Source organism: Lathamus discolor, chromosome W, assembly GCF_037157495.1.
Source record: "Lathamus discolor isolate bLatDis1 chromosome W, bLatDis1.hap1, whole genome shotgun sequence".
NCBI lineage: Eukaryota > Metazoa > Chordata > Aves > Psittaciformes > Psittacidae > Lathamus > Lathamus discolor.
Window position 1 is genome coordinate 39,885,268 of NC_088908.1, and position 16,056 is coordinate 39,901,323.

Consider the following 16,056-nt stretch of genomic DNA (forward strand, 5'->3'; position numbering starts at 1 on the left):
TGAAGCCAACTTTGGCTTGTTCTAGGCCGTTTTTCATACCTCTAACCCTTTTGAAGCCAACTTTAGCCATTTCTACACCATTTTTACACATCTCTAACCCTTTTGAATCCCTCTTTGGCCAATTCTACACCATTTTTGCACATCTCTAACCCTTTTGAATCCATCTTGCCTATTTCTAACCCATCTTTGCACATCTCTAACCCTTTTGAAGCCATCTTTGGATATTTCTACGCCATTTTTGCACATCTCTAACCCTTTTGAATCCATCTTTGGCCATTTCTAACCCATTTTTGCACATCACTAACCTTTTTGAAGCCATTTTTGGCCATTTCTACGCCATTTTTGCACATCTCTTACCCTTTTGAATCCATCTTTGGCCATTTCTAGCCCATTTTTGCATACCTCTTACCGTTTTGAAGCAATTTTTGGCCATTTCTACGAGATTTTTGCACATCTTTAACCCTTTTGAAGCCAACTTTGGGCATTTCTAACCCATTTTTGCACATCTCTAACCCTTTTGATGCCATCTTTGCCCATTTTTGCGCCATTTTTAAAGACCTCTAACCCTTTTGAAGCTAACTTTGGCCTGTTCTAGCCCGTTTTTGCATACCTCTAACCCTTTTGAAGCCATCTTTGGCCATTTCTACACAATTTTTGCAAATCTCTAACCCTTTTGAAGCCATTTTTGGCCATTTCTACTCCATTTTTGTACACCTCTAACACGTTTGAAGACAACTTTGGACATTTCTAACCCATTTTTGCACATCTCTAACCCTTTTGAAGCCATCTTTGGCCAGTTCTGCGCCATTTTTGCACATCTCTTTCCCTTTTGAAGCCGACTTTGGACATTTCTAACCCATTTTTGGACATCTCTAACTCTTTTGAAGCCATCTTTGGCCAGTTCTACACCATTTTTGCACATTTCTAACCGTTTTGAAGCCATTTTTGGCCATTTCTACACCATTTTTGCACACCTCTAACACTTTTAAAGCCATCTTGGCCCATTTTTGCACCATTTTTGCACATCTCTAGCCCTTTTGAAGCCAGCTTTGGCCTGTTCTAGCCCGTTTTTGCATAACTCTGACCCTTTTGAAGCCATCTTTCCTTATTTCTACGCCATTTTTGCACATCTCTAACCCTTTTGAAGCCATCTTTGGCCATTTCTAACCCATTTTTGCACATCTCTAACCATTCTGAAGCCATCTTTGCCCATTTTTGCACCATTTTTAAACACCTCTAACCGTTTTGAAGCCATCTTTGGCCATTTCTACAACATTTTTGCACATCTCTAACCCTTTTGAAGCCATCTTTGCCCATTTCTACGGCATTTTTTCACATCTCTAACCCTTTTGAAGCCATCTTTGGCCATTTCTACGCCATTTTTGCAAATCTCTGACCCTTTTGAAGCCATCTTTCCCCATTTCTACACCATTTTTGCACACCTCTAACCGTTTTGAAGCCATCTTTGGCCATTTCTACACCATTTTTGCATACCTCTAACCCTTTTGAAGCCATCTTTGGCCAGTTCTACACCATTTTTCACATCTGTAACCCTTTTGACGCCAACTTTGGACATTTCTAACCCATTTTTGCACATCTCTAACACTTTTGAAGCCATCTTTGCCCATTTTGCACTATTTGCACATCTCTAACCCTTTTGAAGCCAACTTTGGCTTGTTCTAGGCCGTTTTTCATACCTCTAACCCTTTTGAAGCCAACTTTAGCCATTTCTACACCATTTTTACACATCTCTAACCCTTTTGAATCCCTCTTTGGCCAATTCTACACCATTTTTGCACATCTCTAACCCTTTCGAAGACAACTTTGGACATTTCTAACCCATTTTTGCACACCTGTAACCCTTTTGAATCCGTGTTTGCCCATTTCTACACCATTTTTGCACATCTCTAACCCTTTTGAATCCATCTTTGGCCATTTCTAACCCATTTTTGCACATCACTAACCTTTTTGAAGCCATTTTTGGCCATTTCTACGCCATTTTTGCACATCTCTTACCCTTTTGAATCCATCTTTGGCCATTTCTAGCCCATTTTTGCATACCTCTTACCGTTTTGAAGCAATTTTTGGCCATTTCTACGCGATTTTTGCACATCTTTAACCCTTTTGAAGCCAACTTTGGGCATTTCTAACCCATTTTTCCACATCTCTAACACTTTTGAAGACAACTTTGGACATTTCTAATCCATTTTTGCACATCTCTAACCCTTTTGAATCCATCTTTGCCCATTTTTGCACCATTTTTAAACACCTCTAACCGTTTTGAAGCCATCTTTGGCCATTTCTACACCATTTTTGCATACCTCTGACCCTTTTGAAGCCATCTTTGCCCATTTTGCACCATTTTTAAACAGCTCTAACCCTTTTGAAGCCAACTTTGGCTTGTTCTATCCCGTTTTTCATACCTCTAACCTTTTGAAGCCAACTTTAGCCATTTCTACACCATTTTTACACATCTCTAACCCTTTTGAAGCCATTTTTGGCCATTTCTATACCTTTTTTGCACACCTCTAACCCTTTTGAAGTCAACTTTGGACATTTCTAATCCATTTTTGCACATCTCTAACCCTTTTGAATCCATCTTTGGCCAATTCTACACCATTTTTGCACATCTCTAACCCTTTTGAAGACAACTTTGGACATTTCTAACCCATTTTTGCACACGTCTAACCCTTTTGAATCCATGTTTGCCCATTTCTACACCATTTTTGCACATCTCTAACCCTTTTGAATCCATCTTTGGCCATTTCTAACCCATTTTTGCACATCACTAACCTTTTTGAAGCCATTTTTGGCCATTTCTATGCCTTTTTTGCACACATCTAACCCTATTGAAGACAACTTTGGACATTTCTAATCCATTTTTGCACATCTCTAACCCTTTTGAATCCATCTTTGGCCAATTCTACACCATTTTTGCACATCTCTAACCCTTTTGAAGACAACTTTGGACATTTCTAACCCATTTTTGCACACGTCTAACCCTTTTGAATCCATGTTTGCCCATTTCTACACCATTTTTGCACATCTCTAACCCTTTTGAATCCATCTTTGGCCATTTCTAACCCATTTTTGCACATCTCTTACCCTTTTGAAGCCAACTTTGGCCTGCTCTAGCCCGTTTTTGCATACCTCTTACCCTTTAGAAGCAATTTTTGGCCATTTCTACACCATTTTTGCACATCTGTAACCCTTTTGAAGCCAACTTTGGACATTTCTAACCCATTTTTGCACATCTCTAACACTTTTGAAGCCATCTTTGCCCATTTTGCACCATTTTTAAACAGCTCTAACCCTTTTGAAGCCAACTTTGGCTTGATCTAGCCCGTTTTTCATACCTCTAACCCTTTTGAAGCCATCTTTCCCCATTTCTACGCCATTTTTGCTCACCTCTAACCCTTTTGAAGCCAACTTTGGCCATTTCTACACCATTTTTTACACATCTGTAACCCTTTTGAATCCATCTTTGGCAAGTTCCACACCATTTTTGCACACCTCAAACCGTTTTGAAGCCATCTTTGGCCATTTCTACACCATTTTTGCACACCTCTAACCCTTTTGAAGCCATCTTTGGCCATTTCTACGCCATTTTTGCAAATCTCTAACCCTTTTGAATCCATTTTTGGCCGTTTCTATGCCATTTTTGCACACCTCTAACCCTTTTGAAGACAACTTTGGACATTTCTAACCCATTTTTGCACATCTCTAACCATTCTGAAGCCATCTTTGCCCATTTTTGCACCATTTTTAAACACCTCTAACCGTTTTGAAGACATCTTTGGCCATTTCTACACCATTTTTGCATACCTCTAACCCTTTTGAAGCCATCTTTGGCCATTTCTACACCATTTTTGGACATCTCTAACCCTTTTGAAGCCAACTTTGGACATTTCTAACCCATTTTTGCATACCCCTAACAATTTTGAAGCCATCTTTGCCTATTTTGCACCATTTTTAAACAGCTCTAACGCTTTTGAAGCCATCTTTGCCCATTTCTACAACATTTTTTGCACACCTCTAACCCTTTTGAAGACAACTTTGGCCATTTCTAACCCATTTATGCACATCTCTAACCCTTTTGAATCCATCTTTGGCCAGTTCTACACCATTTTTGCACATCTCTAACCCTTTTGAAGCCGACTTTGGACATTTCTAACCCATATTTGGACATCTCTAACCCTTTTGAAACCATCTTTGGCCAGTTCTGCACCAGTTTTTGCACATCTCTAACCCTTGTGAATCCATTTTTGGCCATTTCTACACCATTTTTGCACACCTCTAACCCTTTTGAAGCCAACTTTGGCATGTTCTAGCCCGTTTTTGCATAAGTCTAACCCTTTTGAAGCCATCTTTGGCCATTTCTACACCATTTTTGCACATCTCTTACCCTTTTGAAGCCATCTTTGCCCATTTCTTCGCCATTTTTGCACATCTGTAACCCTTTTGAAGCCATTTTTGGCCATTTCTAACCCATTTTTGCACATCTCTAACCCTTTTGAAGCCATCTTTGGCCAGTTCTACACCATTTTTGCACATCTCTAACCCTTTTGAAGCCATTTTTGGCCATTTCTACACCATGTTTGCACACCTCTAACCGTTTTGAAGCCATCTTTGCCCATTTTTGCACCATTTTTTAAGACCTCTAACCCTTTTGAAGCCAAACTTGGCCTGTTCTAGCCCGTTTTTGCATAACTCTGACCCTTTTGAAGCCATCTTTACCCATTTCTACGCAATTTTTGCACATCTCTAACCATTCTGAAGCCAACTTTGGACATTTCTAACCCATTTTTGCACATCTCTAACCCTTTTGAAGCCGTCTTTGCCCATTTTTGCACCATTTTTACACACCTCTAACCGTTTTGAAGACATTTTTGGCCATTTCCACACCATTTTTGCGCATCTCTAACCCTTTTGAAGCCATCTTTGGCCATTTCTACGTCATTTTTGCAAATCTCTAACCCTTTTGAAGACATTTTTGGCCATTTCTACACCATTTTTGCACATCTCTAACCCTTTTGAAGCCATTTTTGCCATTTCTAACCCATTTTTGCACATCTCTAACCCTTTTGAAGCCATCTTTGGCCAGTTCTACAACATTTTTGCACATCTCTTGCCCTTTTGAAGCCAACTTTGGCCTGTTCTAGCCTGTTTTTGCACATCTCTAACCCTTTTGAAGCCAACTTTGTACATTTCTAACACATTTTTGCACACCTCTAACCCTTTTGAATCCATCTTTGCCCATTTCTACACTATTATTGCACATCTCTAACCCTTTTGAAGCCGTCTTTGGCCATTTCTACACCATTTTTGCACACCTCTAACCCTTTTGAAGCCAACTTTGGACATTTCTAACACATTTTTGCAGATGTCTAACCCTTTTGAATCCATCGTTGCCCATTTCTACGCCATTTTTGCTCATCTCTAACCCTTTTGAAGCCATTTTTGGCCATTTCTACACCATTTTTGCACACCTCTAACCCTTTTGAAGACAACTTTGGACATTTCTAACACATTTTTGCACATCTCTCACCCTTTTGAATCCATCTTTGGCCAGTTCTACACCATTTTTGCACATCTCTAACCATTCTGAAGCCATTTTTTGGCCATTTGTACACCATTTTTGCACATCTCTAACCCTTTTGAAGCCATCTTTGGCCATTTCTAACCCATTTTTGCACATCTCTAACCATTCTGAAGCCATGTTTGCCCATTTTTCCACCATTTTTAAACACCTCTAACCGTTTTGAAGCCATCTTTGGCCATTTCTACAACATTTTTGCACATCTCTAACCCTTTTGAAGCCATCTTTGCCCATTTCTACGGCATTTTTTCACATCTCTAACCCTTTTGAAGCCATCTTTGGCCATTTCTACGCCATTTTTGCAAATCTCTGACCCTTTTGAAGCCATCTTTCCCCATTTCTACACCATTTTTGCACACCTCTAACCGTTTTGAAGCCATCTTTGGCCATTTCTACACCATTTTTGCATACCTCTAACCCTTTTGAAGCCATCTTTGGCCAGTTCTACACCATTTTTCACATCTGTAACCCTTTTGACGCCAACTTTGGACATTTCTAACCCATTTTTGCACATCTCTAACACTTTTGAAGCCATCTTTGCCCATTTTGCACTATTTGCACATCTCTAACCCTTTTGAAGCCAACTTTGGCTTGTTCTAGGCCGTTTTTCATACCTCTAACCCTTTTGAAGCCAACTTTAGCCATTTCTACACCATTTTTACACATCTCTAACCCTTTTGAATCCCTCTTTGGCCAATTCTACACCATTTTTGCACATCTCTAACCCTTTCGAAGACAACTTTGGACATTTCTAACCCATTTTTGCACACCTGTAACCCTTTTGAATCCGTGTTTGCCCATTTCTACACCATTTTTGCACATCTCTAACCCTTTTGAATCCATCTTTGGCCATTTCTAACCCATTTTTGCACATCACTAACCTTTTTGAAGCCATTTTTGGCCATTTCTACGCCATTTTTGCACATCTCTTACCCTTTTGAATCCATCTTTGGCCATTTCTAGCCCATTTTTGCATACCTCTTACCGTTTTGAAGCAATTTTTGGCCATTTCTACGCGATTTTTGCACATCTTTAACCCTTTTGAAGCCAACTTTGGGCATTTCTAACCCATTTTTCCACATCTCTAACACTTTTGAAGACAACTTTGGACATTTCTAATCCATTTTTGCACATCTCTAACCCTTTTGAATCCATCTTTGCCCATTTTTGCACCATTTTTAAACACCTCTAACCGTTTTGAAGCCATCTTTGGCCATTTCTACACCATTTTTGCATACCTCTGACCCTTTTGAAGCCATCTTTGCCCATTTTGCACCATTTTTAAACAGCTCTAACCCTTTTGAAGCCAACTTTGGCTTGTTCTATCCCGTTTTTCATACCTCTAACCCTTTTGAAGCCAACTTTAGCCATTTCTACACCATTTTTACACATCTCTAACCCTTTTGAAGCCATTTTTGGCCATTTCTATACCTTTTTTGCACACCTCTAACCCTTTTGAAGTCAACTTTGGACATTTCTAATCCATTTTTGCACATCTCTAACCCTTTTGAATCCATCTTTGGCCAATTCTACACCATTTTTGCACATCTCTAACCCTTTTGAAGACAACTTTGGACATTTCTAACCCATTTTTGCACACGTCTAACCCTTTTGAATCCATGTTTGCCCATTTCTACACCATTTTTGCACATCTCTAACCCTTTTGAATCCATCTTTGGCCATTTCTAACCCATTTTTGCACATCACTAACCTTTTTGAAGCCATTTTTGGCCATTTCTATGCCTTTTTTGCACACATCTAACCCTATTGAAGACAACTTTGGACATTTCTAATCCATTTTTGCACATCTCTAACCCTTTTGAATCCATCTTTGGCCAATTCTACACCATTTTTGCACATCTCTAACCCTTTTGAAGACAACTTTGGACATTTCTAACCCATTTTTGCACACGTCTAACCCTTTTGAATCCATGTTTGCCCATTTCTACACCATTTTTGCACATCTCTAACCCTTTTGAATCCATCTTTGGCCATTTCTAACCCATTTTTGCACATCTCTTACCCTTTTGAAGCCAACTTTGGCCTGCTCTAGCCCGTTTTTGCATACCTCTTACCCTTTAGAAGCAATTTTTGGCCATTTCTACACCATTTTTGCACATCTGTAACCCTTTTGAAGCCAACTTTGGACATTTCTAACCCATTTTTGCACATCTCTAACACTTTTGAAGCCATCTTTGCCCATTTTGCACCATTTTTAAACAGCTCTAACCCTTTTGAAGCCAACTTTGGCTTGATCTAGCCCGTTTTTCATACCTCTAACCCTTTTGAAGCCATCTTTCCCCATTTCTACGCCATTTTTGCTCACCTCTAACCCTTTTGAAGCCAACTTTGGCCATTTCTACACCATTTTTTACACATCTGTAACCCTTTTGAATCCATCTTTGGCAAGTTCCACACCATTTTTGCACACCTCAAACCGTTTTGAAGCCATCTTTGGCCATTTCTACACCATTTTTGCACACCTCTAACCCTTTTGAAGCCATCTTTGGCCATTTCTACGCCATTTTTGCAAATCTCTAACCCTTTTGAATCCATTTTTGGCCGTTTCTATGCCATTTTTGCACACCTCTAACCCTTTTGAAGACAACTTTGGACATTTCTAACCCATTTTTGCACATCTCTAACCATTCTGAAGCCATCTTTGCCCATTTTTGCACCATTTTTAAACACCTCTAACCGTTTTGAAGACATCTTTGGCCATTTCTACACCATTTTTGCATACCTCTAACCCTTTTGAAGCCATCTTTGGCCATTTCTACACCATTTTTGGACATCTCTAACCCTTTTGAAGCCAACTTTGGACATTTCTAACCCATTTTTGCATACCCCTAACAATTTTGAAGCCATCTTTGCCTATTTTGCACCATTTTTAAACAGCTCTAACGCTTTTGAAGCCATCTTTGCCCATTTCTACAACATTTTTTGCACACCTCTAACCCTTTTGAAGACAACTTTGGCCATTTCTAACCCATTTATGCACATCTCTAACCCTTTTGAATCCATCTTTGGCCAGTTCTACACCATTTTTGCACATCTCTAACCCTTTTGAAGCCGACTTTGGACATTTCTAACCCATATTTGGACATCTCTAACCCTTTTGAAACCATCTTTGGCCAGTTCTGCACCAGTTTTTGCACATCTCTAACCCTTGTGAATCCATTTTTGGCCATTTCTACACCATTTTTGCACACCTCTAACCCTTTTGAAGCCAACTTTGGCATGTTCTAGCCCGTTTTTGCATAAGTCTAACCCTTTTGAAGCCATCTTTGGCCATTTCTACACCATTTTTGCACATCTCTTACCCTTTTGAAGCCATCTTTGCCCATTTCTTCGCCATTTTTGCACATCTGTAACCCTTTTGAAGCCATTTTTGGCCATTTCTAACCCATTTTTGCACATCTCTAACCCTTTTGAAGCCATCTTTGGCCAGTTCTACACCATTTTTGCACATCTCTAACCCTTTTGAAGCCATTTTTGGCCATTTCTACACCATGTTTGCACACCTCTAACCGTTTTGAAGCCATCTTTGCCCATTTTTGCACCATTTTTTAAGACCTCTAACCCTTTTGAAGCCAAACTTGGCCTGTTCTAGCCCGTTTTTGCATAACTCTGACCCTTTTGAAGCCATCTTTACCCATTTCTACGCAATTTTTGCACATCTCTAACCATTCTGAAGCCAACTTTGGACATTTCTAACCCATTTTTGCACATCTCTAACCCTTTTGAAGCCGTCTTTGCCCATTTTTGCACCATTTTTACACACCTCTAACCGTTTTGAAGACATTTTTGGCCATTTCCACACCATTTTTGCGCATCTCTAACCCTTTTGAAGCCATCTTTGGCCATTTCTACGTCATTTTTGCAAATCTCTAACCCTTTTGAAGACATTTTTGGCCATTTCTACACCATTTTTGCACATCTCTAACCCTTTTGAAGCCATTTTTGCCATTTCTAACCCATTTTTGCACATCTCTAACCCTTTTGAAGCCATCTTTGGCCAGTTCTACAACATTTTTGCACATCTCTTGCCCTTTTGAAGCCAACTTTGGCCTGTTCTAGCCTGTTTTTGCACATCTCTAACCCTTTTGAAGCCAACTTTGTACATTTCTAACACATTTTTGCACACCTCTAACCCTTTTGAATCCATCTTTGCCCATTTCTACACTATTATTGCACATCTCTAACCCTTTTGAAGCCGTCTTTGGCCATTTCTACACCATTTTTGCACACCTCTAACCCTTTTGAAGCCAACTTTGGACATTTCTAACACATTTTTGCAGATGTCTAACCCTTTTGAATCCATCGTTGCCCATTTCTACGCCATTTTTGCTCATCTCTAACCCTTTTGAAGCCATTTTTGGCCATTTCTACACCATTTTTGCACACCTCTAACCCTTTTGAAGACAACTTTGGACATTTCTAACACATTTTTGCACATCTCTCACCCTTTTGAATCCATCTTTGGCCAGTTCTACACCATTTTTGCACATCTCTAACCATTCTGAAGCCATTTTTTGGCCATTTGTACACCATTTTTGCACATCTCTAACCCTTTTGAAGCCATCTTTGGCCATTTCTAACCCATTTTTGCACATCTCTAACCATTCTGAAGCCATGTTTGCCCATTTTTCCACCATTTTTAAACACCTCTAACCGTTTTGAAGCCATCTTTGGCCATTTCTAACCCATTTTTGCACATCTTTAACCATTCTGAACCCTTCTTTGCCCATTTTTGCAACATTTTTAAACACCTCTAACAGTTTTGAACCCATCTTTGGCCATTTCTACGCCATTTTTGCACGTCTCTAACCCTTTTGAACCCATTTTTGGCCATTTCTAACCCATTTTTTCACATCTCTATCCATTTTGAAGCCAACGTTGGCCTGTTCTAGCCCGATTTTGCATACCTCTAACCCTTTTGAAGCCATATTTGGCCATTTCAACACCATTTTTGCACATCTCTAACCCTTTTGAAGCCATATTTGGCCATTTCTACGCCGTTTTTGCACATCTGTAACCCTTTTGAAGCCAACTTTGGACATTTCTAACCCATTTTTGCACATCTCTAACCCTTTTGAAGCCGTCTTTGCCCATTTTTGCACCATTTTTAAACAGCTCTAACCCTTTTGAAGCCATCTTTGGCCAGTTCTAGCCCATTTTTGCATACCTCTAACCCTTTTGAAGCCATCTTTGGCCAGTTCTACGCCATTTTTGCAAATCTCTAACCCTTTTGAAGCCATCTTTGGCCATTTCTACACCATTTTTACACATCTCTAACCCTTTTGAAGACAACTTTGGACATTTCTAACCCATTTTTGGTCATCTCTAACCCTTTTGAAGCCATCTTTGGCCAGTTCTACGCCATTTTTGCACATCTCTAACCATTTTCAATCCATTTTTGGCCATTTCTACGCCATTTTTGCACACCTCTAACCCTTTTGAAGCCAACTTTGGCCTGTTCTAGCCCGTTTTTGCATAACTCTGACTTTTTTGAAGCCATCTTTCCCCATTTCTACGCCATTTTTGCACATCTCTAACCCTTTTGAAGCCATCTTTGGCCATTTCTAACCCATTTTTGCACATCTCTAACCCTTTTGAAGCCATCTTTGGCCATTTCTACGCCATTTTTGCACATCTCTAACCCTTTTAAAGCCATTTTTGGCCATTTCTACACAATTTTTGCACACCTCTAACCCTTTTGAAGACATCTTTGGCTAGTTCTACACCATTTTTGCACATCTCTAACCCTTTTGAAGCCGACTTTGGACATTTCTAACCCATTTTTGGACATCACTAACCCTTTTGAAGACATCTTTGGCTAGTTCTACACCATTTTTGCACTTCTCTAACCCTTTTGAGGCCAACCTTGGCCATTTCTACACTATTTTTGCACCCCTCTAACCCTTTTGAAGCCATCTTTGCCCATTTTTGCACCTTTTTTAAACACCTCTAACCCTTTTGAAGCCAAAATTGGCCTGTTCTAGCCCGTTTTTGCATACCTCTAACCCTTTTGAATCCATCTTTGGCCATTTCTACACCATTTTTGCACATCTCTAACCCTCTTGAAGCCGTCTTTGGCCATTTCTGCACCATTTTTTACACATCTCTAACCCTTTTGAATCCATCTTTGGCTAGTTCTACACCATTTTTGCACATCTCTAACCCTTTTGAAGCCATCTTTGGCCATTTCTACACCATTTTTGCACATCTCTAACCCTTTTGAAGCCCTCTTTGGCCATTTCTACACCATTTTTACACACCTCTAGCCCTTTTGAAGCCGACTTTGGACATTTCTAACCCATTTTTGCACATCTCTAACCCTTTTGAAGCCATCTTTGGCCATTTCTACGTCATTTTTGCAAATCTCTAACCTTTTGAAGCCCTCTTTGGCCATTTCTAAACCATTTTTGCACATCTCTAACCCTTTTGAAGCCATGTTTGGCCATTTCTACACCATTTTTACACACCTCTAACCCTTTTGAAGACAACTTTGGACATTTCTAACCCATTTTTGCACATCTCTAACCCTTTTGAAGCCGTCTTTGCCCATTTTTGCACCATTTTTACACATCTCTAACCCTTTTGAAGACATTTTTGGCCAATTCCACACCATTTTTGCACATCTCTAACCCTTTTGAAGCCATCTTTGGCCATTTCTACGTCATTTTTGCAAATCTCTAACCCTTTTGAAGCCATCTTTGGCCATTTCTACGTCATTTTTGCATACCTCTTACCCTTTTGAAGCCAACTTTGGACATTTCTAACACATTTTTGCACACCTCTAACCCTTTTGAATCCATCTTTGGCCATTTCTACACTATTATTGCACATCTCTAACCCTTTTGAAGCCGTCTTTGGCCATTTCTATGCCATTTTTGCTCATCTCTAACCCTTTTGAAGCCATTTTTGGCCATTTCTACACCATTTTTGCACACCTCTAACCCTTTTGAAGACAACTTTGGACATTTCTAACACATTTTTGCACATCTCTCACCCTTTTGAATCCATCTTTGGCCAGTTCTACACCATTTTTGCACATCTCTAACCCTTTTGAAGCCATCTTTGGCCATTTCTACACCATTTTTGCATAACTCTAACCCTTTTGAAGCCATCTTTGGCCATTTCTAACCCATTTTTGCACATCTCTAACCATTCTGAAGCCATGTTTGCCCATTTTTCCACCATTTTTAAACACCTCTTACCGTTTTGAAGCCATCTTTGGCCATTTCTAACCCATTTTTGCACATCTCTTACCCTTTTGAAGCCATCTTTGGTCATTTCTACACCATTTTTGCACATCTCTAACCCTTTTGAAGCCGTCTTTGGCCAATTGTACACCATTTTTGCAAATCTCTAACCCTTTTGAAGCCATTTTTGGCCATTTCTACGCCATTCTTGCACATCTCTTACCCTTTTGAAGCCAACTTTGGACATTTCTAACCCATTTTTGCACATCACTAACCCTTTTGAAGCCATCTTTGCCCATTTTTGCACCATTTTTGCACATCTCTAACCCTTTTGAAGACAACTTTGGACATTTCTAACCCATTTTTGAACATCTCTAACCCTTTTGAATCCATCTTTGGCCATTTCTACACCATTTTTGCACATCTCTAACCCTTTTGAAGCCATTTTAGGCCATTTCTACACCATTTTTGCACACCTCTAACCCTTTTGAAGCCAACATTATACAATTCTAACCCATTTTTGCACATCTCTAACCCTTTTGAATCCATCTTTGGCCAGTTCTACGCCATTTTTGCACATCTCTAACCCTTTTGAAGACAACTTTGGACATTTCTAACCCATTTTTGCACATCTCTAACCCTTTTGAATCCATCTTTGGCCAGTTCAACACCATTTTTGCACATCTCTAACCCTTTTGAAGCCAACTTTGGCCATTTCTACACCATTTTTTACACATCTCTAACCCTTTTGAATCCATCTTTGGCCAGTTCTACACCATTTTTGCACACCTCTAACCGTTTTGAAGCCATCTTTGGCCATTTCTACACCATTTTTGCACATCTCTAACCCTTTTGAAGACATCTTTGGCCATTTCTACGCCATTTTTTACACATCTCTAACCCTTTTGAAGCCATCTTTGGCCATTTCTACACCATTTTTGCACACCTCTAACCCTTTTGATGACAACTTTGGACATTTCTAACCCATTTTTGCACCTCTCTAACCCTTTTGAATCCATCTTTGGCCAGTTCTACACCATTTTTGCACATCTCTAACCCTTTTGAAGACAACTTTGGCCATTTCTAACCCATTTTTGCACATCTCTAACCTTTTTGAAGCCATTTTTGGCTATTTCTACGCCATTTTTGCACATCTCTTACCCTTTTGAAGCCAACTTCGGCCTGTTCTAGCCCGTTTTTGCACATCTCTAACACTTTTGAAGCCATCTTTGCCCATTTTTGCACCATTTTTGCACATCTCTAACCCTTTTGAAGCCCTCTTTGGCCATTTCTACACCATTTTTGCACATCTCTAACCCTTTTGAAGCCATTTTTGGCCATTTCTACACCATTTTTACACACCTCTAACCCTTTTGAAGCCGACTTTGGACATTTCTATCCCATTTTTGCACATGTCTAACCCTTTTGAAGCCATCTTTGGCCATTTCTACGTCATTTTTGCAAATCTCTAACCCTTTTGAAGCCCTCTTTGGCCATTTCTACACCATTTTTGCACATCTCTAACCCTTTTGAAGCCATTTTTGGCCATTTCTACACCATTTTTACACACCTCTAACCCTTTTGAAGACAATTTTGGACATTTCTAACCCATTTTTGCACATCTCTAACCCTTTTGAAGCCGTCTTTGCCCATTTTTCCACCATTTTTACACATCTCTAACCCTTTTGAAGACATTTTTGGCCATTTCCACACCATTTTTGCGCATCTCTAACCCTTTTGAAGCCATCTTTGGCCATTTCTACGTCATTTTTGCAAATCTCTAACCCTTTTGAAGCCATTTTTGGCCATTTCTACACAATTTTTGCACATCTCTAACCCTTTTGAAGCCATTTTTGCCATTTCTAACCCATTTTTGCACATCTCTAACCCTTTTGAAGCCATCTTTGGCCAGTTCTACAACATTTTTGCACATCTCTTACCCTTTTGAAGCCAACTTTGGCCTGTTCTAGCCCGTTTTTGCACATCTCTAACCCTTTTGAAGCCAACTTTGGACATTTCTAACACATTTTTGCACACCTCTAACCTTTTGAATCCATCTTTGGCCAGTTCTACGCCATTTTTGCACATCTCTAACCCTTTTGAAGACAACTTTGGACATTTCTAACCCATTTTTGCACATCTCTAACCCTTTTGAATCCATCTTTGGCCAGTTCAACACCATTTTTGCACATCTCTAACCCTTTTGAAGCCAACTTTGGCCATTTCTACACCATTTTTTACACATCTCTAACCCTTTTGAATCCATCTTTGGCCTGTTCTACACCATTTTTGCACACCTCTAACCGTTTTGAAGCCATCTTTGGCCATTTCTACACCATTTTTGCACATCTCTAACCCTTTTGAAGACATCTTTGGCCATTTCTACGCCATTTTTTACACATCTCTAACCCTTTTGAAGCCATCTTTGGCCATTTCTACACCATTTTTGCACACCTCTAACCCTTTTGATGACAACTTTGGACATTTCTAACCCATTTTTGCACCTCTCTAACCCTTTTGAATCCATCTTTGGCCAGTTCTACACCATTTTTGCACATCTCTAACCCTTTTGAAGACAACTTTGGCCATTTCTAACCCATTTTTGAACATCACTAACCTTTTTGAAGCCATTTTTGGCTATTTCTACGCCATTTTTGCACATCTCTTACCATTTTGAAGCCAACTTCGGCCTGTTCTAGCCCGTTTTTGCACATCTCTAACACTTTTGAAGCCATCTTTGCCCATTTTTGCACCATTTTTGCACATCTCTAACCCTTTTGAAGCCCTCTTTGGCCATTTCTACACCATTTTTGCACATCTCTAACCCTTTTGAAGCCATTTTTGGCCATTTCTACACCATTTTTACACATCTCTAACCCTTTTGAAGACATTTTTGGCCATTTCCACACCATTTTTGCGCATCTCTAACCCTTTTGAAGCCATCTTTGGCCATTTCTACGTCATTTTTGCAAATCTCTAACCCTTTTGAAGCCATTTTTGGCCATTTCTACACAATTTTTGCACATCTCTAACCCTTTTGAAGCCATTTTTGCCATTTCTAACCCATTTTTGCACATCTCTAACCCTTTTGAAGCCATCTTTGGCCAGTTCTACAACATTTTTGCACATCTCTTACCCTTTTGAAGCCAACTTTGGCCTGTTCTAGCCCGTTTTTGCACATCTCTAACCCTTTTGAAGACAACTTTGGACATTTCTAACACATTTTTGCACACCTCTAACCTTTTGAAT